Source organism: Coregonus clupeaformis, chromosome 18 (assembly GCF_020615455.1).
Source record: "Coregonus clupeaformis isolate EN_2021a chromosome 18, ASM2061545v1, whole genome shotgun sequence".
In the NCBI taxonomy this organism is placed as follows: domain Eukaryota; kingdom Metazoa; phylum Chordata; class Actinopteri; order Salmoniformes; family Salmonidae; genus Coregonus; species Coregonus clupeaformis.
In genome coordinates this window covers 5,332,139-5,356,893 of record NC_059209.1, presented here as the reverse complement: position 1 = coordinate 5,356,893, position 24,755 = coordinate 5,332,139, and the positions used below count along the sequence as shown (strand labels likewise).

At 47.3% G+C, this 24,755-nt stretch overlaps 2 pseudogenes; both read right to left on the bottom strand.

Annotated features, from left to right (window-relative positions):
- Nucleotides 1–660: 660 nt before the first annotated feature.
- On the bottom strand, nt 661–5,982 carry LOC123493115 (annotated as a pseudogene).
- Nucleotides 5,983–12,859: 6,877 nt separating this feature from the next.
- On the bottom strand, nt 12,860–24,705 carry LOC123493114 (annotated as a pseudogene).
- Between the last annotated feature and the right edge of the window lie 50 nt (nt 24,706–24,755).

The following is a 24,755-nucleotide window of genomic DNA, read 5'->3' as shown; positions in this document are numbered from 1 at the left end:
TGCCATTGGCCAGGTTAGATCTACAGCACTGCCATTGGCCGGGGTTAGGATCTACAGCACTACCATTGGCCAGGGTTAGATCTACAGCACTCCAGGCCACGTTAGATCACAATACTGTTGTTCTATCATATTGTCTTCTGTTCTACCATCTACAACTATATAGTTGGTCTCATTTCATCCTATAGGTTCTCCTTCTTTGGTGCCTGATAATTAACTGGCTGAATCGTGCATCTACTGCAGCAGTATCCTTAACACCAACTATCAAAAACCAACACAGTTCTTATGCAGGGCTAACATTTCATTATGGAAGGAGGGATATGGTAAGCAGATCCAAGAGCGTTGTTGATTTGTTGATTGATTAATTAATTTATATGATACATAAATAACAGGTCATCTGAATGTGGTAACATGGGAGAGGGAGGTCAGCTGAGCGTGTAACATGGGAGAGAGAGGTCAGCTGAGCGTGGTAACATGGAGAGCAGGTCAGCAGCAGGTGAATAACTCTATTATGTGTAGTTAACACCATGACACCAGTAGGGGTGGTGGTGTATTACAGTAAATACTGAGGCAAGGGCCCAATCCCAAATGGACTTCTAACTGAATGAGCTCCATCACCACAGCACCCCTCCATACCCCTCTACTGTTCAGGGCCAGTATATACTATTCTAGGGCTAGGCCAGGCTGGGAGGTTAGTGGGGCCGCCACAGAGTTAACAGAGGGGGTGTCCTCCAGGGGAGGCCTCTACAGTGTTGTTCCAGGGGTTGTCCGCCTGGGGGTCAGAGCTGGTGGCCGAGGGGGGTCTCCCCGACCACTGGGCTCTGAGACGGGGTCACCTCGGGGGGCCTGGGAGGGGGGTTGGTGGCCGGTTGGCGGGGAGATCTGAGGGGGAGCCAGAGATGGTGCTGGGGGGGTTGTGTGTGGCGCTGGGTGTGTGTAAAGCGCCGGGTGTGTGTGTGGCGCTGGGTGTGTTTGTGGCGCTGGGTGTGTGTGAGGCGGGTGTGTGCGTGGGGGTAGGTGTGTGTGGTGGGTTGGTTCCTGGGGGTCAGAGCAGACGGCCCTCCCTCAGCTACGTACCACACCTCGCTGTGTCTGTTCAGCAGCTTCAGAGGACTGGAGAGAAACACAGACAGAATCAATACTGACAGAGAGAGAGAGGGGGGGGGGTGTTCACATAGGAAGGGGGATAGATAGAGAGAGAGAGGGAGAGAGAGAAAGAGAGAGGGGGGGCCTCACATAGGAAGTGGGATAGAGAGAGAGAGAGGGACAGAGACAGAGAGAGTGAGAGAGAGAGAGAGAGAGAGAGAGAGAGAGAGAGAGAGAGAGAGAGAGAGAGAGAGAGAGAGAGAGAGAGAGAGAGAGGGTGGAAAGGGAGAGAGAGAGAGAGGGAGGGGGGAAAGCGAGAGAGAGAGAGAGAGAGAGAGAGAGAGAGAGAGAGAGAGAGAGGGAGAGGGGTGTGTGTGTATTTCTGAGATCAGAATGTGTGTGTGTATCTGAGATTAGATTAGGCCTACCTGTCGTAACCCACTCTGTAGTGGTAGGTGGGGTTGTAATCAGCCTGGAACCTGACCTACCTGTCGTAACCCACTCCGTAGTGGTAGGTGGGGTTGTAATCAGCCTGGAACCTGACCTACTGTCGTAACCCACCCGTAGTGGTAGGTGGGGCTGTAATCAGCCCGACCCTGACCTACCTGTCGCAACCCACTACGTAGTGGTAGGTGTGGTTGTAATCGGCCTGGACCCTGACCTACCTGCCGTGAACCCACCCCATAGTGGTAGGTGGGGTTGTAATCAGCCTGACCCTGACCTACCTGTCGTAACCCACTACGTAGTGGTAGGTGGGGCTGTAATCAGAACCTGATCTGACCTACCTGTCGTAACCCACCCCGTAGTGGTAGGTGGGGTTGTAACAGCCTGGACCCGGACCTACCTGTCGTGAACCCACTCCGCAGATGGTAGGTGAGGCTGTAATCAGCCTGGACTCTGACCTACCTGTCGGAACCCACTCCGTAGTGGTAGGTGTGGTGTAATCAGCCTGGACCCTGAACTACCTGCTCGTAAATCCCACCCCGTAGTGGTAGGTGTGGTTGTAATCAGCCTGGACTCTGACCTACCTGTCGTAAACTCCCACTCCGTAGTGGTAGGTGTGGTTGTAATCAGCCTGGACCCTGGTCAGCTCCTCGGTCAGTAGGTGAGCATGAAGCCTGGAGGTCACTGATAACATCCAGCCTCCGCAGCTACGCACGCACACATCCATAGAGGGCATCTCCGTAAAGTAGAGCTAGAGAGAAACATTACAACAACAATAACACATTATAACATCACTGATAACTTCCAGCCTCCATACCAACGACGACACTTCCAGAGAGAGGGGGGTAATCTGATCCTAGATCAGTTCACACAGACATAATGACATGGCACAATTCCATAGGGGGGATAATCTGATCCTAATCACTTCACACAGACATAATGATCATGGCACAACCATAGGGGGGTAATCTGATCCTAGATCACTTCACACAGACATAATGACATGGCACAATTCCATAGGGGGGTAATCTGATCCCAGACAGCTCACACAGACATAATGACATGGCACAATTCCATAGAATTCAAGCCATTATCCCCTCAGAAAGAAAGAACTCTAGAACATTAGAACAACAGAAGGTGTCTAAAGTGTTCCACAGGGATGCTGGCCCATGATGATTCCAATGCTTCCTATTCTTGATACACACGGGATACTTGAGTGAAAAACCCAGCAGCGTTGCAATTCTGGACACAAACCGGCGAGCCTGGCACCTACTACCATACCCCGCTCAAAGACACTTAAATATTTTGTCTTGCCAATTCACCTCTGAATGGCACACGTACACAATCCATGTCTCAATTGCCCAAGGCTTAAAAATCCTTCTGTAACGGGCCCCTCCCCTTCATCTACACTGGGATTGGAAGTGGATTTAACAAGTGACATCAATAATGGATCATAGCTTTCACCTGGTCAGTCCATGTCATGGAAAGAGCAGGTGTTCTTAATGTTTTGTCCACTCAGTGTAGTACACTATATGTCCAAAAGTTTGTGGACACCTGCTCCTCGAACATCTCATTCCAAAATCATGGGCATTAATATGGGAGTTGGTCCCCCTTTGCTGCTATAACAGCCTCCACTCTTCTGGGGAAGGCTTTCCTAGATGTTGGAACATTGTTGCGGGGACTTGCTTCCATTCAGCCACAAGAGCATTAGTGAGGCTCTAATCCACTAATTTGAAGGGGTGTCCTCATAGATAGTGTATGTAGAGAAGCAGACAAGCACCTGTGAGCACCTCTCATATCCATAGCTGTACAGCAGAAGAGAACATCTTGATTCATCATCTGTTGACAATATCACTGGAGTCAAGTATGTGTAGCTCAGTTGGTAAGAGTGTAGAGCTAGGAACGCCAAGTTCGTGGGTTCAATTCCCGTAGGGACCAAGCACACTCACATACTAGAAATATATGCACTCACTACTACTGTAAGTGGCATTGGATAAACGCCGCTAAATGGAACATACATAATAATACGAATTGTGTGATGTGTGCTCATTCCACCTATTTCTGATTGGAGGGCTGGGTGGGCCAGGCTCACCCTGTTTGGTGGGTGTGGGAGGCCTCTCCTGATAGGCTGTGGAAGCAGGAAGCTGAGGGTGTAGATGGCTGTTCCCACATCCTGGTCTCCTCAGGGATCCTCACCAGGACTGGAGCAGTCATCTCCATCTGTAGACCTGGGACAGACATGCGTACACACTCATGCATTTAGAGGCATATAGGACAGACACAAACATACACTACCAGTCAAAAGTTTGGACACGCCTACTCATTCAAGGGTTTTTTCTTTATTTTTGACTATTTTCTACATTGTAGAATAATAGTGAAGACATCAAAACCATGAAATGACACATATGGAATCATGTAGTAACCAAAAAATATTTGAGATTCTTCAAAGTAGCCACCCTTTGCCTTGATGACAGCTTTGCACACTCTTGGCATTCTCTCAACCAGCTTCATGAGATAGTCACCTGGAATGTCATTTCAATTAACAGGTGTGCCTTCTTAAAAGTTAATTTGTGGAATTTATTTCCTTTGAGCCAATCAGTTGTGTTGTGACAAGGTAGGGGTGGTATACAGAAGATAGCCTTATTTGGTAAAAGACCAAGTCCATATTATGGCAAGAACAGCTCAAATAAGCAAAGAAAAACGACAGTCCATCATTACTTTAAGTCATGAAGGTCAGTCAATCTGCAAAATTTCAAGAACTTGAACGCTTTCTCCGAGTGCAGTTGCAAAAACCATCAAGCGCTATGATGAAACTGGGCTCTCATGAGGACCGCCACAAGAAAGGAAGACCCAGAGTTACCTCTATTGCAGAGGATAAGTTCATTAGTGTTACTAGCCCCAGAAATTGGCAGGCCCAAATAAATGCTTCGCAGAGTTCAAGTAACAGACACAATCTCAACATCAACTGTTCAGAGGAGACCGCATGAATCAGGCCTTTCACGGCCGAATTGCTGCAAAGAAACCACTACTAAAGGACACCAATAAGAAGAGACTTGCTTGGGCCAAGAAACACAAGCAATGGACATTTGACTGGTGGAAATCTGTCCTTTGGTCTGGAGTCCAAATTGGAGATTTTTGGTTCCAACCGCGGGCTATGAGACGCGGTGTGGGTGAACGGATGATCTCCGACAGTGTATTTCCCACCGTAAAGCATGGAGGAGGAGGTGTTATGGTGTTGGGGGGTGCTTTGCTGGTGACAGTGGCTGTGATTTATTTAGAATTCAAGGCACACTAACAGCATGGCTACCAAAGCATTCTGCAGCGATATGCCTTCCCATCTGGTTTGGGCCTAGTGGGACTATCATTTGTTTTTCAACAGGGCAATGACCTAACACACCTCCAGCTGTTAGGGCATTTTTACCAAGAAGGAGAGTAATGGAGTGCTGCATCAGATGACCTGGCCTCCACAATCCCCCCGACCCCAACCCAACTGAGATGGTTTGGGATGAGTCGGACCGCAGAGTGAAGGGAAAAGCAGCCGACAAAGTGCTCAGCATATGTGGGAATCCTTGAAGAAAGTTGGAAAAGCATTCCAGGTGAAGCTGGTTGAGAGAATGCCAAGAGTGTGCAAAGCTGTCATCAAGGCAAAGGGCTATTTGAAGAATCTCAAATATAAAATATATTTTGATTTGTTTAACACTTTTTTGGTTACTACATAGATTCCAAATGTGTTATTTCATAGTTTTGATGTCTTCGCTATTATTCTACAATGTTGAAAATAGCAAAAATAAAGAAAAACCCTTGAATGAGTAGGTGTGTCCAAACTTTTGACTGGTACTGGAGACAATGCGCGTGTAGACGTACATTGTGCCCAAATGTGAAAAATTCAGACACACAGGAGATCTCTCTCTCTCTCTCCCTCTCTCTCTCTCTCCTCTCTCTTCCTTTCTCCCTCTCTCCCTCTCTCCCTCCCTCCCTCCCTCACCCCTGTTGTTGGCTCCAGTGATGTATTGGAACAGTCTCCTGAAGGCCATGGCTGCTCCCACCCCCAATGAAGTAGGCCTCCGCATCCGTAGACACCCAACGAGTGGGACTGTAGTGACGGACCCGACACACACACACATATATTGAAGGAGACGCTTTTAACATGTAGGTGCAGGTGTCCGTCTGTGTGTGTCCACTCACCCATATTCGCCTGTTTTGCACACCAGCTCATACTCCAGACATTCCTTTGACTCGGAGCAGAAACTGGAGTTGTTCTGGGGTAGAGGACAGAACACAATGAGACACTATTAACATACACAGACACAACACACACACACACAGTAAAGGTCATTGAAAAGGAGAGGTTGTCCACCCGGACGCCACCTCAGCACCAACTGAAACCATTAGAAGCCAACACCACCAGCCCGAGAAGAACTTCCTAAGGACACACACACACACAGAGTTGTTCATTATTAACTGTCCCTAAGTGTGTGTGTGTGTGGAAGGTGCTTTCTGCAGAGGTACAATGGGGCACATTATCCTCTGAGATGGAGAGAGAGAGCAGGGAGGGGTGTGTGTGTGAGAGAGAGAAAGAGAGAGAAATAGGAGAGAGAGAAATAGGAGAGAGAGATAGGAGGAGAAATAGGAGAGAGAGATAGGAGGAGAAATAGGGAGAGAGAGAAATAGGAGAGAGAGAGATAGGAGGAGAAATAGGAGAGAGAGAGATAGGAGGAGAAATAGAGAGAGAGAGCTAGATTTTGCTGCATCATCATACTCTGTACTAGCCACAGCAGCAGAAAATGCTATCTGAGGTCACGGTGGAAAAGATAATGATCTTAACGATCTTAACTAGATCCTTTTCAATCACTGACCACTGCAGGGCAGAAACAATCCGTTACTCAACAGCTAGCAACCGTTATTTAACGGTTGGAAGCGAGCCAACAGTGGCGTTTCAATGCGGACAACACACTGTGCTTGCCTTTACCGGGAGCCAGGACCCGTTTAATATTGATGCAGCAGACCGAAACAAAGGGGTGGCTCAGAAACACACTCTTTCTCCCTCCCTCTCTCTCTCTTTCTACCTTCTCTTTTCCGTGAGATGCGCAAGCAATGCGTCATTTCGTAATTTTGCTGCTCAGGTCAATGTCACACCCACATTACACTTTCTTTCTCATATTTTGGATACAACTACAAAAATGATTTCTAAAACCGTACCCATAGAATTACTTCGTCCCACACACATTTAAGTAAAAACAAATAAACCTAACAAAAATGTTCCCATTTGTTTTAAGAAAAAAATATATACAATATTTAATACGCACGAGCCCAACAAGTCCACTCAACAGTCACCAAACACGCAGTATGAGAACTCACATTGTGACGACGAGTGTCCTGTCCCGTGTCCGTTATCCGCCGGTGAAATATAATAGCTAGGCTACTGCGTGCTTGTGCTTGTGCGTTCGGATGACGATGATAGTCACCCCGGTAGATCAGCAGTGGCTTTATAGTCTGCTGCGGCGTCGCGTTGCTTACGAAACCACAGCAAGTCTGGGCTGGCCCAGTAACGGCCAACCGGAGGGGGTCAGGTGTGTCTGTGTGTGTTAACAATGCAGCAGCGTGGGCATAGCGGGCGGGAAGTAGTTTGGGGGATGCAGACATTTTTTTCGTTGTTGCCTGCACTGAAGACATCTATATTGGTCTAGTAAAGGCCCAGTACACTACTTTTGTGATAAAAAAAACAACTAAATGCATTTGAGTGTTTACCAGCATTTGTAACTTGAGTCTGATAATTATCTGTACAAAAACAGTTAAACTGATAATACTTGTGGAATATAAAAGTACTTGCTTGATATATGTTTTCCAGTTTCTTGAAATACTTTGGAAATGCAACTTATTTTTAGGTAAAAATTAAAATTGGTCTATTCATTCCTTTTCCGTTTTAGTAGATGCTTTATCCAGAGCAACTAGGGAGTGCATACATTTCATCACATCATTACAAACCATTTGATGCCCCAATGTACTCAATTACTGTATTGTGCATTGTTTTTCTTCATGGTGAAGGGAAAGTCTATGCAGGTAAAAACCTAGATGACCAGCCTATGTAAACAGCCTACATAAAGTGGTTTGTAAGGATGGTAAATTAATACTGCACAAAAAGTGGTTGTTTTGGATGTTATTTAATCAAGAAAAATATTTAATTTGATGTGGATGTTTTGTGTCTTTGCCCATAACTTTGCACATTTTGGATGTAAATGTTTGAGGACAGGGTTTTGTTTTTCTGTATTCAATTAAAATGACAATCACAGAGAAAGGGACAGAGCAACAACTCTTACAATTCCAACTATTGAATCCTGCAAGATACTGTTCCTAATTATACAACCACCATTTTTTTTGCCCATTGCTACAGATGTCAATATCGGTCCGCTAATACAGCAAAGGCCCAGTGCACTATTTTTTTTGAAAATATATATTTTAGAAAAAACTCATAAATGTTTCTATTAATATATATTTTTTAATTCAGATTTTTCAGGGGGTGCTGAAGCACCACTACTTCCCGCGGCTATGGGCGTGGCCAGGGGCGCCCAGAACAGCATATGCTGGTTTCGGCAAGCAGTTACAGCTTACCCAGACGGACAGCGCCCAAGGAACAGATGACAGCCTGGCAAGCGCTTCAGAGTCACTTCTTCAGTGGTAGGCTAACGGTGACGGTTTGGATCACCAGAGTGTCTTCTTCAGTGGTAGGCTAACGGTGACGGTTTGGATCACCAGAGTGTCTTCTTCAGTGGTAGGCTAAAGGTGACTGTTTGAATCGATTTTTCTTTGATATGTTTTGGATGTTTTAAATCAAATGCCATCCTTCCTCCCTAGATACACCAGTGTAGCACACCTGCGTCTAGCACCACTTTCCCTCTGCACTTTTCTCTGTGTGACTTGGAATGTCCTACCTGTCTTAATTGTCTCCTGTGAGATATATTGGTCCTTCTTTTTAAAGCCCAAAGCCTAGTCTTGACCCTGACCCGCAGGTTTGCGTAACAATCTTAAATCTGTGACATACAGGTGTGTGTGGGTAATGTACACTGAGTGCACAAACACACAAGAACACCTTCCTAATATTGAGAGATTGCACCCCTTTTGCCCTCACAACAGCCCCCAATTCGTCAGGGGCATGGACTCTACAAGGTGTGTAAAGCGTCCACAGGGATGCTGGCCCATGTTGACTCCAATGCTTCCCACAGTTGTGTCAAGTGAGCTGGATGTCCTTTGGGTGGTGGACCATTCTTGATACACAGGGGAAACTGTTGAGCATGAAAACCCAGCAGCAGCATTGCAGTTCTTGACACAAACCGCGAAACCTGGCACCTAATACCATACCCTGTTCAAAGGCACTTAAATCTTTTGGCTTAAAAAATCCTTCTTACCGGTCTCCCTCCCCTTCATCTACACTGATTGAAGTGGATTAAAAAAAGTTAAATCAATAAGGGTTCATAGCTTTCACCTGGATTCACCTGCACAGTCTGTCATGGAAAGAGACAAGTGTTCATAATGTTTTGTCCACTCAGTGTATCGACACGCAGGTTATAGATTAGGCTAACAGGGTCTCTCACACGCCCCAAATATCAGCTTTTATTTAACCGTGCAACAGCCATCGTACTGTTTGACATTACATCGCTGGTTAGCAGGTTTAGTTTAAAACAGCAGACGCACAACAAACCCTGGAATAGATCCATTCAACTCCTCCCTCCGTGCCACAAATGGCATCCTTTCCCCTATATAGTCCACTACTTAAGGGATAGGGCTCTGGATAGGTGCCATTTGGGATGTAAATTAGGTATACTTTTGACATGTTGCAACAAATCCACTGATGTACAGTCCATGTATGATCAAGTCTTTTAGAGTTACAGCAGGAAACCTACGTAGAGGCTACTTATCACCTTCATAAGCCATACTTAAGTGGGCTACGCCATCCCTGCAGAGGATTCATGCCCAATCCTAGATCAACAGGTCTGTAAGGATTGGATAGTTTCAGATGTAGGATATACAAACACCTGCTGGAAGGGTGTGGCGTTGTGATTGGGTCTGCACGTGTCATATTGGAATAGAATACTGTCAAGATTATGCCTTTATATATGAAGCCCTCATGCACTGCTTATGAAGGTGCTATGTACTGCTTATGAAGCTCTTATATACTGCTTATGAAGGTGCTATGTACTGCTTATGAAGCTCTTATGTACTGCTTATGAAGGTGCTATGTACTGCTTATGAAGGTGCTATGTACTGCTTACGAAGGCGCTTATGTACTGCTTATGAAGCTCTTATGTACTGCTTATGAAGGTGCTATGTACTGCTTATGAAGCTTTATGTACTGTTATGAAGGTGCTATGTACTGCTTATGAAGCTTATGTACCGCTATGAAGGCGCTATGTACTCGCTTATGAAGGTGCTATGTACTGCTTATGAAGCACTTATGTACCGCTTATGAAGGTGCTATGTACTGCTTATGAAGGTGCTATGGGTACTGTTATGAAGGTGCTATGTACGCTTATGTTGCCACCACTGATAATAAAATCCTCCTCTCCGTCTCGCAATATCAATATTTACAAACTCATGATCTGTTTTCATTTCCCACAAATCATCGGAATTAAATAATGTCAATATTAATAAAGTAAAAGCAACAACAGACTAACTACAGACATCAGCCGCCCAGCAAAAAAGCATTTGGGGAAAAATCGGAGAAAATCGAATTAAAATTCATCCGCAGTCTCTGATTCTGACATACACAAAGTAAAGTACATCAGTGTCCTTCAATCCCAGTCCTGGAAAAACCCACAGGGTGTGCAGGGTTTTGTCAAAGGGCTTGATGATTGATGGAACCAGGATGAAAGAAAAGTGAAATATAGAATATCTTGATATACATTTCAACATATGAATCATGTATATTGACAACAACAGAAGATATATGGAGATGGTGGACCTGTCATTATCCTGACCAGGATTCTGGGAACGCTCCCCAAATCCCACATAGATGCTGCTTTCACTGGGGGTGTCTCTGTTCTCTAGTCCAGGGGTGGGACAGTATGACTGGGGGTGTCCTGTTCCTAGTCCAGGGGTGGGACAGTCTACCACCGGGGGTGTCTCTGTTCTCTAGTCCAGGGGTGGGACAGTCTACCACTGGGGGGTGTCTCTGTTCTCTTAGTCCAGGGGTGGGACAGTATGACTGGGGGGTGTCTCTGTTCTCTAGTCCAGGGGTGGGACAGTCTACCACTGGGGGTGTCTCTGTTCTCTAGTCCAGGGGGTGGGACAGTATGACTGGGGCTGTCTCTGTTCTCTAGTCCAGGGGTGGGACAGTATGACTGGGGGTGTCTCTGTTCTCTAGTCCAGGGGTGGGAGCCAGTCTACCACTGGGGGTGTCTCTGTTCTCTAGTCCAGGGGTGGGACAGTCTACCACTGGGGGTGTCTCTGTTCTCTAGTCCAGGGGTGGGACAGTCTCACCACTGGGGGGTGTCTCTGTTCTCTAGTCCAGGGGTGGGACAGTATGACTGGGGGTGTCTCTGTTCTCTAGTCCAGGGGTGGGACAGTATGACTGGGGGTGTCTCTGTTCTCTAGTCCAGGGGTGGGACAGTATGACTGGGGGTGTCTCTGTTCTCTTAGTCCAGGGGTGGGACAGTCTACCACTGGGGGTGTCTCTGTTCTCTAGTCCAGGGGGTGGGACAGTATGACTGGGGTTGATTCTCTGTTCTCTAGTCCAGGGGTGGGACAGTATGAACTGGGGTTGTCTCTGTTCTCTAGTCCAGGGGTGGGACAGTCTACCACTGGGGGTGTCTCTGTTCTCTAGTCCAGGGGGTGGGACAGCAGACTGGGGGTGTCTCTGCTCTCTAGTCCAGGGGTGGGACAGTCTACCAACTGGGGGGTGTCTCTGTTCTCTAGTCCAGGGGTGGGACAGCCCACCACTGGGGGTGTCCCTGTTCTCTAGTCCAGGGGTGGGACAGTATGACTGGGGGTGTCTCTGTTCCCTAGTCCGGGGGTGGGACAGTCTACCACTGGGGGGTGTCTCTGTTTCTAGTCCAGGGGGTGGGACAGCATGACTGGGGGTTGTCTCTGTTCTCTAGTCCAGGGGTGGGACAGCATGACTGGGGGGTGTCTCTGTTCTCTAGTCCAGGGGTGACAGTTACCACTGGGGGTGTCTCTGTTCTCTAGTCCAGGGGTAGGGAACAGTCTGACCCTGTCAGGGCCGCAGTGGGTGCAACACTGGATCACTAATAAAGTATTTATGATGACTATGACTAATTGATCAGTTGAATCAGCTGTTCTTTATTGACAACTATAACTTGACTTGATCATGTATGAACTATAATTAATCAACTATAAAAGGTGATTAGTTGAACCAGGTGTTTTACTGCAGGGCCGAGCAAAAGCCTGCACCCATACCAGCTCCTACTGAGTAAGGTTGGGCAACCCCTGTTCGACAGACAGACAGGCGTTTCAAACCGCATCTTTAAATGGAAGAAACACACAATAGCCAAAACACACACAGCAAAACACAGCTAAAGTAGTCCAACAGAACAGAAGCACCACTTAAATAGGCAGAGGCTGCGTGCACAAACCACACCCTGGAATAGGGGGCCTTTTGGGACACTTGCAAAGACCGAACAAGATCCTCTGGATATAAAATATACAAATCCCATGTCTGGAAAAGGATGATCATATTTGGAATCTCGCTTGTCCTCTGTTCTCCAGAGAGAATAAAAGGAGAGAGAAAGAGAGAGTGATAGAGAGCGAGGGAGAAAGTGATAGAGAGAGAGAGAAATAGGAGAGAGAGAGAAATAGAGAGAGAGAGAGAAATAGAGAGAGAAAGTGATAGAGAGAGAGAGAAATAGAGAGAGAGCGAGAAATAGAGAGAGGGATAAATAGAGAGAGAGAAAGTGATAGAGAGAGAGAGAGAAAGAGAGAGAAATAGAGAGAGAGAGAAAGAGAGAGAGAGAGAGAGAGAGAGAGAGAGAGAGAGAGAGAGAGGGGTATAGGTCCATTCCACCCCAGCCAGACCGTTCATCCATCGATGAGGGGGTGGGAAGACAGTTCTCTCTGGAATGAACCATTATGACACCAGGCAGGGGTGCAGAGCCTCCAGGAAGTCTCCAGATAAAGGAGAGAGAAGAGAGGGTCCAACGCAACCAAAGTCCGTTGTCGTTTGTTTTTTGCATAGCGAGCGAGGCGGTGGTTGCTTTAGTAACAGCCAGCCACAGTTTAGATGGAGGAGGAAGGATGAGTTTTGGGGGTGGAGTGTCTTGGTCCGTTTCAGTCCCTGTTTCTCTCCAACGGTGAGAGGGTACAACCCTCTTCCCAAACAACACTACGAAGACACTTTCTGGCGCTCGCGACCGCTAGATGTCTTCTTGACTTTAGAGACGCCCTCCAACATACTGACTCCGCCACCCTGCAGAGAGAACAGAGAGAGAAAGAGAGAGAGGGTTAGAGATAGTTTCATACTGAACACATTACATTTTTAAACATCCCAAATGCTACCTCACAAAAAACTACACTCTCTCGCTTTTACACTTCATCGATCTCTATGTCCTCCTCATCCAGGGGCAGCTGGAGGAGGATAGGGGTTGTTGGAAGCAGGGCGGAACTTATACCCCGTCAACACAAAGAAGATCAGAGTAGACACCTCCACTCAAGAACTAGAGAGGGGGGGGTTAGGAAGAGCAGGTGGGGATGAAAGAGGGAAAAATAAATAAAGCATTTAGACAACCTAAAAACAATGATGAAATGGCTATAATCATCAGAAGTGGACGGTGATGGGTGTCTCACTCGTAACACCACTGCCATTGGAAAAGGCACCGCCACCTTCAGCAGGATGGCTATGATCCTCGTGGAAGTAGATATAACATACTATCTACAGATGGAGGGAGGGATGGATGGATGGATGGATGGAGATAGGGAGAGGGAGGGAGGGATGGATGAGGGAGATAGGGAGGGAGGGAGGGAGAGATGGATGGAGGGAGGGAGGGAGGGATGGAGAGAGAGAGAGAGGGATGGATGGAGAGAGGGAGAGGGATGGATGGAGGGAGAGAGAGAGAGGGAGGGATGGATGGAGATAGGGAGGGAGGGAGAGAGAGGGAGGGATGGAGGGAGATAGGGAGGGAGGGAGGGAGAGAGAGGGAGGGATGGAGGGAGAGAGAGAGAGAGAGGGAGGGATGGGAGGGAGAATAGGGAGGGAGGGAGAGAGAGAGAGGGAGGGAGGGGGAGGGAGGGAGGGAGAGAGAGGGAGGGATGGAGGGAGAGAGAGAGAGAGAGGAGGGATGGAGGGAGATAGGGAGGGAGGGAGAGAGAGGGAGGGAGGGAGAGAGAGGGAGGGATGAGGGAGAGAGTAGGAGAGAGGGAGGGATGGAGGGAGATAGGGAGGGAGGGAGAGAGAGGGAGGGAGGGAGGGAGATAGGGAGGGAGGGAGGGAGAGAGAGGGAGGAGGGAGAGAGAGGGAGGGATGGAGGGAGATAGGAGGGAGGGAGAGAGAGGGAGGGATGGAGGGAGATAGGGAGGGAGGGAGAGAGAGGGAGGGATGAGGGAGAGAGTAGGAGAGATTATCCATCCTGACATCTTTCAGAATTTACACAGAAAAATAAGTTAGAATTCAAAATATCAGCGAGGAAGAGACAGAGTCTCCTCACCATGACGTAGTAATGTCTGAACAGCTTGAGTTTCTCCAGGTTCATGGCAGCTGAGGGAAACAGAGAGATAGTATTACACAGAAAACTACAGGGGAACACAGCACCAACTACAAGGTTCAAAACACTCAACTATACTTTACTAAGCTACAGTTATTAACCACTGCTAACTGTCCATGAACTGTATCCTCTGTAGATGGCTCACCTTTCCCATCAGTGCTGGAAGCCTCTTGCAGGCGACGCAATAGACCTGCAAACACACACACACACACACACATTATCCTCTGATGGCCCGTCAGGGAGGGAGAAGCACCCTTCTCAAACCCAACAGTAATTTGCCCTTCCCGGTTATACTGCCAACAAGGCAGATCCATTGTTCAGAAATTAAATGTTTGAATGTTCTAAGTAGCTGTCGATGGGAAAGCAGATAAAACACATACGCATTTGAACCAAGAATAAAAAACAATTTGACATGTTAGAGTGTGAATCCTAAGTCAATACTCCACCTGCTTGACATACACCACTCTGTTTGAGTCGACTTGGCCATCGGCTTTAAACAGGGCATCCGGCTCACACCCAGGAGGCAGCCCGGTTTCAAAACTAATGCAATTCATTTTAACGGTGCAAACTCCACAGCCAGCTGAAACTAACATTAAACCCTAACTGACCATATAACAGGCAAAGAGGATAGCTCCACAGCAGTGAGGCCAATAGGAACAACATCTCCTACTAACAGTATACTGACCATACAACAGGGAAGAGGATGCTTCCACAACAGATGAGGCCAACTAGGAACAACATCTCCTACTAACAGTATACTGACCATACAACAGGGAAGAGGATGCCTCCACAACAGATGAGGTCAACTAGGAACAACATCTCCTACTAACAGTATACTGACCATACAACAGGGAAGAGGATGCCTCCACAACAGAGAGGTCAACTAGGAACAACATCTCCTACTAACAGTATACGACCATACAACAGGGAAGAGGATGCCTCCACAACAGATGAGGTCAACTAGGAACAACACTCCTACTAACAGTATACTGACCATCAACAGGGAAGAGGATGCCTCCACAACAGATGAGGTCAACTAGAACAACATCTCCTACTAACAGTATACTGACCATACAACAGGGAAGAGGATGCCTCCACAACAGATGAGGTCAACTAGGAACAACATCTCCTACTAACAGCATACTGACCATACAACAGGGAAGAGGATGCCTCCACAACAGATGAGGTCAACTAGGAACAACATCTCCTACTAACAGTATACTGACCATACAACAGGGAAGAGGATGCCTCCACAACAGATGAGGTCAACTAGGAACAACATCTCCTACTAACAGTATACTGACCATACAACAGGGAAGAGGAAAGCTCCACAGCAGATGAGGTCAACTAGGAACAACATCTCCTACTAACAGTATACTGACCATACAACAGGGAAGAGGAAAGCTCCACAGCAGATGAGGTCAACTAGGAACAACATCTCCTACTAACAGTATACTGACCATACAACAGGGAAGAGGATGCCTCCACAACAGATGAGGTCAACTAGGAACAACATCTCCTACTAACAGTATACTGACCATACAACAGGGAAGAGGATAGCTCCACAGCAGATGAGGTCAACCAGGAACAGAACCTCCTTCCACAGGGCATACTCACTAGAGCCCTCCTCTGTAGACTCTATTAGTGATGTAGGCTAGTGTTGGCCAGAACCTAGGAGAGGAAGGAGAGATTTAGAGAGAGGAGGGGGGAGGGGGGAGATTTAGAGAGTCAAAACTGTTGGAAGTTTGCCAGAGATTTAGAAGAATACATCACTAAATGTATCTTAGTCAGATCTTGGTTAAATGAGTATACCTGTAGAGGGAGGACAATGCACCCCCCACCCACCCAGGTGTACTGTAGAGGGAGTGACGATCATGAAGATCTTCTTCTCCTTGTCTGACAGGATGTATTTAACGAAGGCCCAGCCAGTACCAATCAACGCCAGAGTGATGAACAGCAGAGCGCTTCAACCTGCACACAACACACACACACGTTAGTATTAGGTTGCTGACGGGAGAGGTTGTGTTTTTCTCTAGCAGGAGAGGTAAGCTTGGCTTCGCTTATGGTGTTGAGTTAAGCTTAAACCATGTATTTAGTTTGTAGGTAGGTATTGTAGTTTGGTATTATAGGTAGCTTATTCCGGTAGTTATTGTAGGCTATTATTGTAGGTAATTATTGTAGGTAAGGATTTTATTCGGGCGGAGCCCAGGCGAAGCACGAGGCTAGCTTACCCACTACCTGGACCAACAAAGCTAGCTAGCTAAGAGGGTAGCTACCGGTAACTTTTAGCAACGGTGGTTAGCTGTTTCCAATGTTATTTCACGCTTAAGAGTACCTGTAATTGAGCCAGCTAGCTGCCACCTTCAGCTGTTTTTTTTAACCTCATTATCGTTAACGTTAGGTGGTCGTAGCTGCTGTACCTAACTTCGCCACTGATTGCAGTCTGCCAGTTTGGCTTTATACATAGCTTGGGCTTTGTCGAGTAAGGCTTAAACTATGTATTTAGATTGTAGTTAGGTACTATAGGTAGGCATCGTGGGCTGTATATTATTAAGTAGTATAGGTAGGCATCGTGGGCTGTTGCGGGTAGCTGTTGTGTAGTTATTGTAGGTTACTTTTGTACTCGGGCAGTGCCGGATGTAGCACGAAAGCTAGCTCGCCAACTCACCCCTGGATTAGCTGGAACGAGTTGCTATTAGCAACGGTAGCAACTAAAAACAATATCCTTTTAGCCAGCTACATTCGCCCACAGCGACGCTGCTTTTCAAACAAAGTCAACATCAGTAGCCATTGCTAGCTAGCCAACACTACCAGCAGGCTGTGGTAGCTAAATACAATATCTTTGTGCTAGCTACCCAACGCTTAATCATTGCTGCGGTATGAAAGGTAAGCTTGGCTTTTATATGGTGCTGAGTTAGCTTAAACCATGTATTTAGATTGTAGGTAGGTATTGTAGTTTGGGTATTATAGGTAGCTTACTCTGGTAGTTATTGTAGGTTATTATTGTAGGTAATTATTGTAGGTAAGGATTTTTTATCGTCGGAGCCCAGGCTAAGCACGAGGCTAGCTACCCATACCTGGACCAACAAAGCTAGCTAGCTAGAGGGTAGCTACCGGTAACTTTTAGCAACTGTGGTTAGCTGTTTCCAATGTTATTTGCATGCTTGAGAGTACCTGTGATTGAGCCAGCTAGCTGCTACCATTCAGCTGTTTTTCTAACCTCATCCGAGGCATTAACGCTAGGTGGTTGGTAGCTGCTGTACTTAATTACAGCTACTGATAACAGTCTGCTGTAGCTTACAACAATTCTAATTTCTAAAGTGGAAGTTGGGAGAGTTTTATTCGGTGGTTCAGTGAAACAATTATAGTTTCTGAGGTGGAAGTTGGGAGAGTTATATATTTATTTATTTTTTTTGGTGAGGGGAGGCCTGCTCTCTCCTTTCCCTGATGTTCAGTTCATTTCATCCCGATCTCCTCTGCATTATTGCAGCCATCTGTTGCAGCCTGTCAACTATGCCTCTGCCTATCCCTGTTCTCTCCTTCCACAGCTACACAAACGCCCCACACCGCGCGGTGCTGCCTCTCTAACCCGGTGGTCCCTGCACGCACCCCACACCTGGAGTTCCAGGCCTCAGGCAGCCTCTGGAACCGCCGCTTTGCTGCCAACAAAGCTGACTTCATCCCAGCCTATGCTAATCTCCAGTCCCCGACTTCCTGGCGCTGACGGAAACATGGATTACCACTGAAAACACTGCTACTCCTACTGTTCTCTCTCATCTGACCATGTGTTCTCGCATACCCGAGAGCATCTGGTCAGAGGGGTGGTGGCACAGGAATCCTCATCTCTCCCAAGTGGACATTCTCAATTTTTCCCCTAACCCATCTGTCTATCTCTCATTTGAATTCCATGCTGTCACAGTCACTAGCCCATTTAAGCTTAATATCCTTGTCATCTATCGCCTCCAGGTTCCCTTGGAGAGTTCATCAATGAGCTTGACGCCTTGATAAGTTCCTTTCCTGAGGATGGCTCACCCCTCACAGTTTTGGGGAATTTCAACCTCCCTATGTCCACATTTGACTCATTTCTCTGCCTCCTTCTTTCCACTTCTCTCCTCTTTTGACCTCACCCTCTCACCGTCCCCCTACTCAGACAAGGCAGGCAATACGTTGACCTCATCTTTACTAGATGCTGCTCTTCTACTAATCTCACTGCAACTCCCTCCATGTCTCCCGACCACTACTTTGTTTCCTTTTCTCTCTGCCTCCTCCCACACTACTCACTCTGCCCCTACACAGAGATGGTAACCGCCGCCGCAACCTTCCTCTCTTCTCCCACTACTCTCTCCCCTCCATCCTATCATCTCTTCCCTCTGCTCAATCCTTCTCCCTCCAATCTCCTGATTCTGCCTCCTCAACCCTCCTCTCCTCCCTTTCTGCATCCTTTGACTCCTGTGTCCCCTATCCTCCCGGCCGCCTCGACCTCCTCCAGCTCGGTGGCTTGATGACTCATTGCAGCTCACAGAACAGAGCTCCGGGCAGCGGAGCGGAAATGGAAGAAAACTAAACTCCCTGCCGACCTGGCATCTTTTCACTCCCTCCTCTCTACATTTTCTTCATCTGTTTCTGCTGCCAAGGCCACTTTCTACCACTCTAAATTCCAAGCATCTGCCTCTAACCCTAGGAAGCTCTTTGCCACATTTTCCTCCCTCCTGAATCCTCCCCCCCCCCCCCTCTCTCTCTGTGGATGACTCCGGCCAACCACTTTGAAAAGAAGGTTGACGACATTCGATCCTCGTTTGTTAAGTCCAATGACACTGCTGGTCCCACTCACACTGCCCTACCCTATGCTTTGACTTCTTTCTCCCCCTCTCTCCAGATAAAATCCGCGACTTGTGACTGCAGGCCGCCCAACAACCTGCCCGCTGACCCCATCCCCTCCTCTCTTCTCCAGACCATCTCCGGTGACCTTCTCCCCTACCTCACCCGCTGATCAACATCGACCGCTGGCCATGTCCCTTCCGTTTTCAAGAGAGCGGAGAGTTGCTCCCTTTCTCAAGAAAACCAACACTGATCCCACTGATGTCAACAACTACAGACCAGTATCCCTTCTTTTCTTTTCTTTCCAAAACTATTGAGCGTGCCGCTTTAGCCAACTCTCTTGCTATCTCTCTCAGAATGACCTTTCTTGATCCAAACCAGTCAGGTTTCAGGACTGGTCATTCAACTGAGACTGCTCTTCTCTGTGTACGAGGCTCTCCGCACTGCCAAAGCCAACTCTCTCCTGCTCTTGTCCTTCTAGACCTGTCTGCTGCCTTTGATACTGTGAACCATCAGATCCTCCTCTCCACCCTCTCCCGAGCTGGGCATCTCCGCGCGGCTCACTCCTGGATTGCGCCCTACCTGACCGGTCGCTCCTACCAAGTGGCGCTAGCGAGAAGCTGTCTCCCGCACCACGTGCTCCACCACTGGTGTCCCCCAGGGCTAGTCCCAGGCCCTCTCTTTTCTCCCTATACACCAAGTCACTTGGCTCTGTCATATCCTCCATGGCCTCTCCTATCATTCTACCTGACGATACACAACTAATCTTCTCCTTTCCCCTTCTGATAACCAGGTGGCGACCGCATCTCTGCATGTCTGGCAGACATATCAGTATGGATGACGGATCACCACCTCAAGCTGAACCCTGGCAAGACGGAGCTGCTCTTCCTCCCGGGAGGACTGCCCGTCCATGATCTCGCCATCACGGCTGACAACTCCGCTGTGCCCCTCCCAGAGTGCGAAGAGCTAGGCGTGACCCTGACAACACCCTGTCGTTCCGCCAACATCAAGGCGGTGACCCGCCCTGCAGGTTCATGCTCTACAAACATTCGGAGAGTACGACCCTGCCTTACACAGGAAGCGGCACAGGTCCTAATCCAGGCACTTGTCATCTCCCGTCTGACTACTGCAACTCGCTGTTGGCTGGCCTCCCTGCCTGTGCCATTAAACCCCTACAACTCATCCAGAATGTCCGCAGCCCGTCTGGTGTTCAACCTTCCCAAGTTCTCTCACGTCACCCCCCTCCTCCGCACACCCCACTGGCTTACCAGTTGAAGCTCGTATCCGCTACAAGACCATGGTGCTTGCCTATGGAGCAGTGAGGGGAACGGCACCTCTGTACCTTCGGGCTCTGATCAGTCCCCACACCCAAACGAGGGCATTGCGCTCATCCACCTCTGGCCTGCTGGCTCCCCTTCTCTCGGAAGCATAGTTCCCGCCAGCCCAGTCAAAACTGCTCCGCTGCTCTGGCACCCCAATGGTGGAACAAGCTCCCTCACGACGCCAGGACAGCGGAGTCACTCACCACCTTCCGGAGGCATTTGAAACCCCACCTTTTAAGGAATACCTGGGATAGGATAAAGTAACCCTCCCCCCCAAAAATTGTAAAGTGGTTATCCCACTGGCTATAGGGTGAACGCACTAATTGGTGAGTCGCTCTGGATAAGAGCGCCTGCTAAATGACGTAAATGTGCTCTTTGAGCAAGGCACTTAACCCTAATTGCTCCTGTAAGTCGCTCTGGATAAGAGCGTCTGCTAAATGACTAAAATGTAAATGTAAATGTAAATATTACACACAACACACACACACACGCAACATACAAAACACACACACACATAACAGACAAAACACACACATCCATTCTGTTTACCATTTCATATGTATAACCTGTATTCTACTGTATTCTAGTCAATGCCACTGAGACATTGCTCGTCCTAATATTTATATATTTCTTTAATTCCATTCTTTACTTTTAGATGTGTGTATTGTTGTGAATTGTTAGATACTACTGCACTGTTGGAGCTAGGAACACAAGCATTTCGCTGCACCCGCAATAACATCTGCTAAACACGTGTATGTGACCAACAACAGGTGCGAAACATGTGTATGTGATATTACATATACACGTATGAAACAGACACACACTCATCCATATTATACACACACAGATGCATGGGCACAACTTTAGGTTTTTAGAAGTGTGGGGGAGGGCGGAGTGAGCAGTTTATTAGATGTTTATCCAGTTGGATATAAACACAAAACAGCCAACCCGGACGCGTGAGGCGTCCGCATGGTCTAAAGCACACCCTGCTCGTTTTGTATCACATTCCAATTATAATACTGGGGGGCGACAAAAACGGACATTTCAGAATATGTGTGTGTGGGGGGGGACATGTCCCCAGTGAAAGTTAAGCGCCCCTACACAGATGTAATCATTCACACACACACACCAGAAATGTGGACCAGAGTGAAACAGAAGCCAGACTCACAGGTGAGTGATGTAGTACATGACAGCCCAGCTTCGTGGGGTGTTCGGTGTTGATGAAGTGGTAGCTGATTGACAGAGAGAGAAACAGCAACATTCTATAGGATATTACATCATAGGCCATAGTCATTTAGTGGGGTTGGTTAGGTGGGAGGATGTATGTGGAGGTATTTGGGTTTCCTGTGTGTGTTTCTCTCTCTTGTGTGTGTGTGGAGGTCAGTATCTGTGTGTGTTACATGTGTGTCCTCGTGTGTGTGTGTTCTACGTGTGTGTGTGTTGTACTACGCTGTGGAAGACCAGGGAGATTGACTTGGTGAAGGCCAGAGCTGCCATCAGCCAGTGGATCTTAAACACACTGTACCTACAGAGAGAGAGAGGAGAGAGAGAGGAGAGGGAGAGAGGACAAGAGAGAGAGGAGAGAGAGAGAGGAGAGAGGACAAGAGAGAGAGGAGAGAGAGAGAGGAGAGAGGAGAGGGAGAGAGTACAAGAGAGAGGAGAGAGGACAAGAGAGAGAGGAGAGGGAGAGAGGACAAGAGAGAGAGAGAGAGGAGAGGGAGAGAGGACAAGAGAGGGAGAGGATAGCAGAGGAGGAGGAGTAGAGGGTTATTAACTGCTACTGTGTGCCCATGTGTACCTGGTGCTTCATCAGTGTGTAGACCCAGAACATGGCTGGTACAGGGTGTGTGTGTGTGTGTGTGTGTGTGTCAGGGTTTCCGTTAGCTGGTATTTGATGGCTTTTGTCCGATCAAATAAAATTGTAGCCGGCCAAACACACTATACCAGGGCTGCCAGTCATACACCCTTCAGCACCGCCCTCTTCTCTCACTGCCTTGTGAGCTGCTGAGAGAGAGACAGAGAGAGCCTTGGCTACTGTTGATTGTCAAGATGGAGGCCTCTTTCGTTGCAGTTCAACGAAGAGTAGAGAGTAGGCCTATAGGCAAAAGCCAACAAGGGGAATGTCCTCCATACGGACAAGTTTACCGTGCAACTCGCTATTCAGGTAGGATGCAATTTTGAAACTTTAATGTATTGATTTTTTTCATATTTAGAATTTGTTTTATCATTAGTGTTACTGTATATCATTTTTGTTATTGTGGCCTATTGATTATATATTGATTATTATTTATTTTGTAAAATAAACATCATTAGCCTATTGCTGTCATTTGTTGGGTACGGTAGGCACTAGCCTTTCTTGGTAATTGCTGCAATACAGCCTGTTCCAAACTTCTGTGACGGTTTCAACTATTTGCAAGTGTTTTGCTTCATTCTGTTGAGCCATTTTCTTTGGCCAAATTAAGTAGTGTTTGCCGCAATATAATATCCTGTTCGTATTTTCCCTATAAAAAACAACGGCTTGACCTTTGACATGACCCTAATAAAGTTGCCAACTTCTGTAAAGGTTGGGTGTGGTTATTCTCCTATGATCCTGCAGGCCTGTGATATGAAGGCAGCATGCGAGCAGCGCTCCAACTGACTGACTGTCGAACTTGAGGTTAGGAAGAGAGTTACTCCTATAACCTAACAATCTAACGCTCATCTTTATAAAAAATATATATATTCGATCGAAGATGAACGAATTAGCCTTCTCCTGTACGCCTATATGTAATAATACATCATAATAGTTTTTTTTTGGGGGGTATATTTGTCTGTTATTTGTGGGCGTTTCTTGTACAAGTGTGTAATGGAAATGTGTTACTTACCCCGACTCCCGAGACACCCGCAGGGAGTGGGGTCACTGCAAGGGACACCATTGTCCAGCACCCCTGGAGCAATTGGGGATAAGTGCCTTGCTCAAGGGCACAGCGACAGATTTTGTTTACCTTGTTGGCTCCAGGAACCAAACGAGCAACCTTTCGGTAACTGGGCCAAAACGTTCTAACCTCCAAGCTACCTCCCATCCCGTTTAGCAGAGAAGGATAAATAAACACATGTTGAGTGTCGTAGCATGCCGGCCGATCTATCTCTCTCTCTCCGGGGCAAGGCCTAAGCTTCTCTTCCTTTAGATACATTTATTATATAAATATCATACATCCTATAGGCATATACATGTAATGCCCTGAAGCATTTAGTCAAATCTCTGACAGCTGAACCATGAGGTGGACAATTATTGTTTTAGGAAAGCCTAAAAAAACAAACAAACAAACAAACAAAGCTATAACGTTTAGCCAATGCTACACATCAAAACACAAGGTCTTTCTGTAATTGGTTCCAGGCTGTTTTCAAAGGACATGTAAATGTGGCCAACATCCCTGGTTTGTTGCTGGTGCTGGATGCGTGGCTGGACACCCTAATGGGTCACGGCACCACCCCAATGCAATATGGATGTCCGATAAACGTACATCTTCCCAGTCACTTGTCCAGTTTTCCTATTAGAAACCCTGGTGTGGGTACCTGTGCTTCAGCAGTGTGTAGACCCAGACCGTGGCTATAATGAAGAAGACTCCAGCCATGAAGATGTAGAGATGGGGGGAGAGGGATCTCTGCTGCTGACAGGTAACCTCCTGGGTTCTTCTCCGTCACCTCCACCTGGACACGGACACACACGTCATCATATTACACAAAGAAGTCAGAACACAATATATATAACACACAGACACACAAATCACACACAAGGTAACGCAGTACACCACTCACGTTGAGATTGAAGGGGTGGTTGATGCCTGGCAGAATGTTGTCACAGTAGTGGAAGTTGAGGTTGTACAGGCCCTCATCCAACTGGCCAATCACCATGTGGAACTGTGGAGAGGGAGGGGCCACGGTCATAAACACACAGCAGTTTGAATGGATGAACAATGTTGTGTGGAAAACTAAAAGCTGTGGAAAGGTTGGAGAATTATTTGAGAATGTCTGTAAAAAAGGTTGTTTTAAGGTTGTCGATTGAAGGTTTTTAAACGTTGTGTAAAGGTTGTGTGAAGGTTAGTGGACTCACGCTGAAGCTGTACGAGCCGTTGATTTTCTGCACATCCAGAGTCAGCCCGTTGATCCGCCCCACCTGGAGAAACATAGATGTTAAACACACAGAGACACACACACACACACACACACACACAGAGACACAGACACACACGCAGAGAGAGACACAGACACACACACACAGAGACACACACACAGAGACACACACACAGAGACACATACACAGAGACACACAGAGACACACCTGGTTGGTAGGTTTTAGTCTCCATTTTGCTCAACTCTGCCTTTCCTTCTTCCTCCTCCT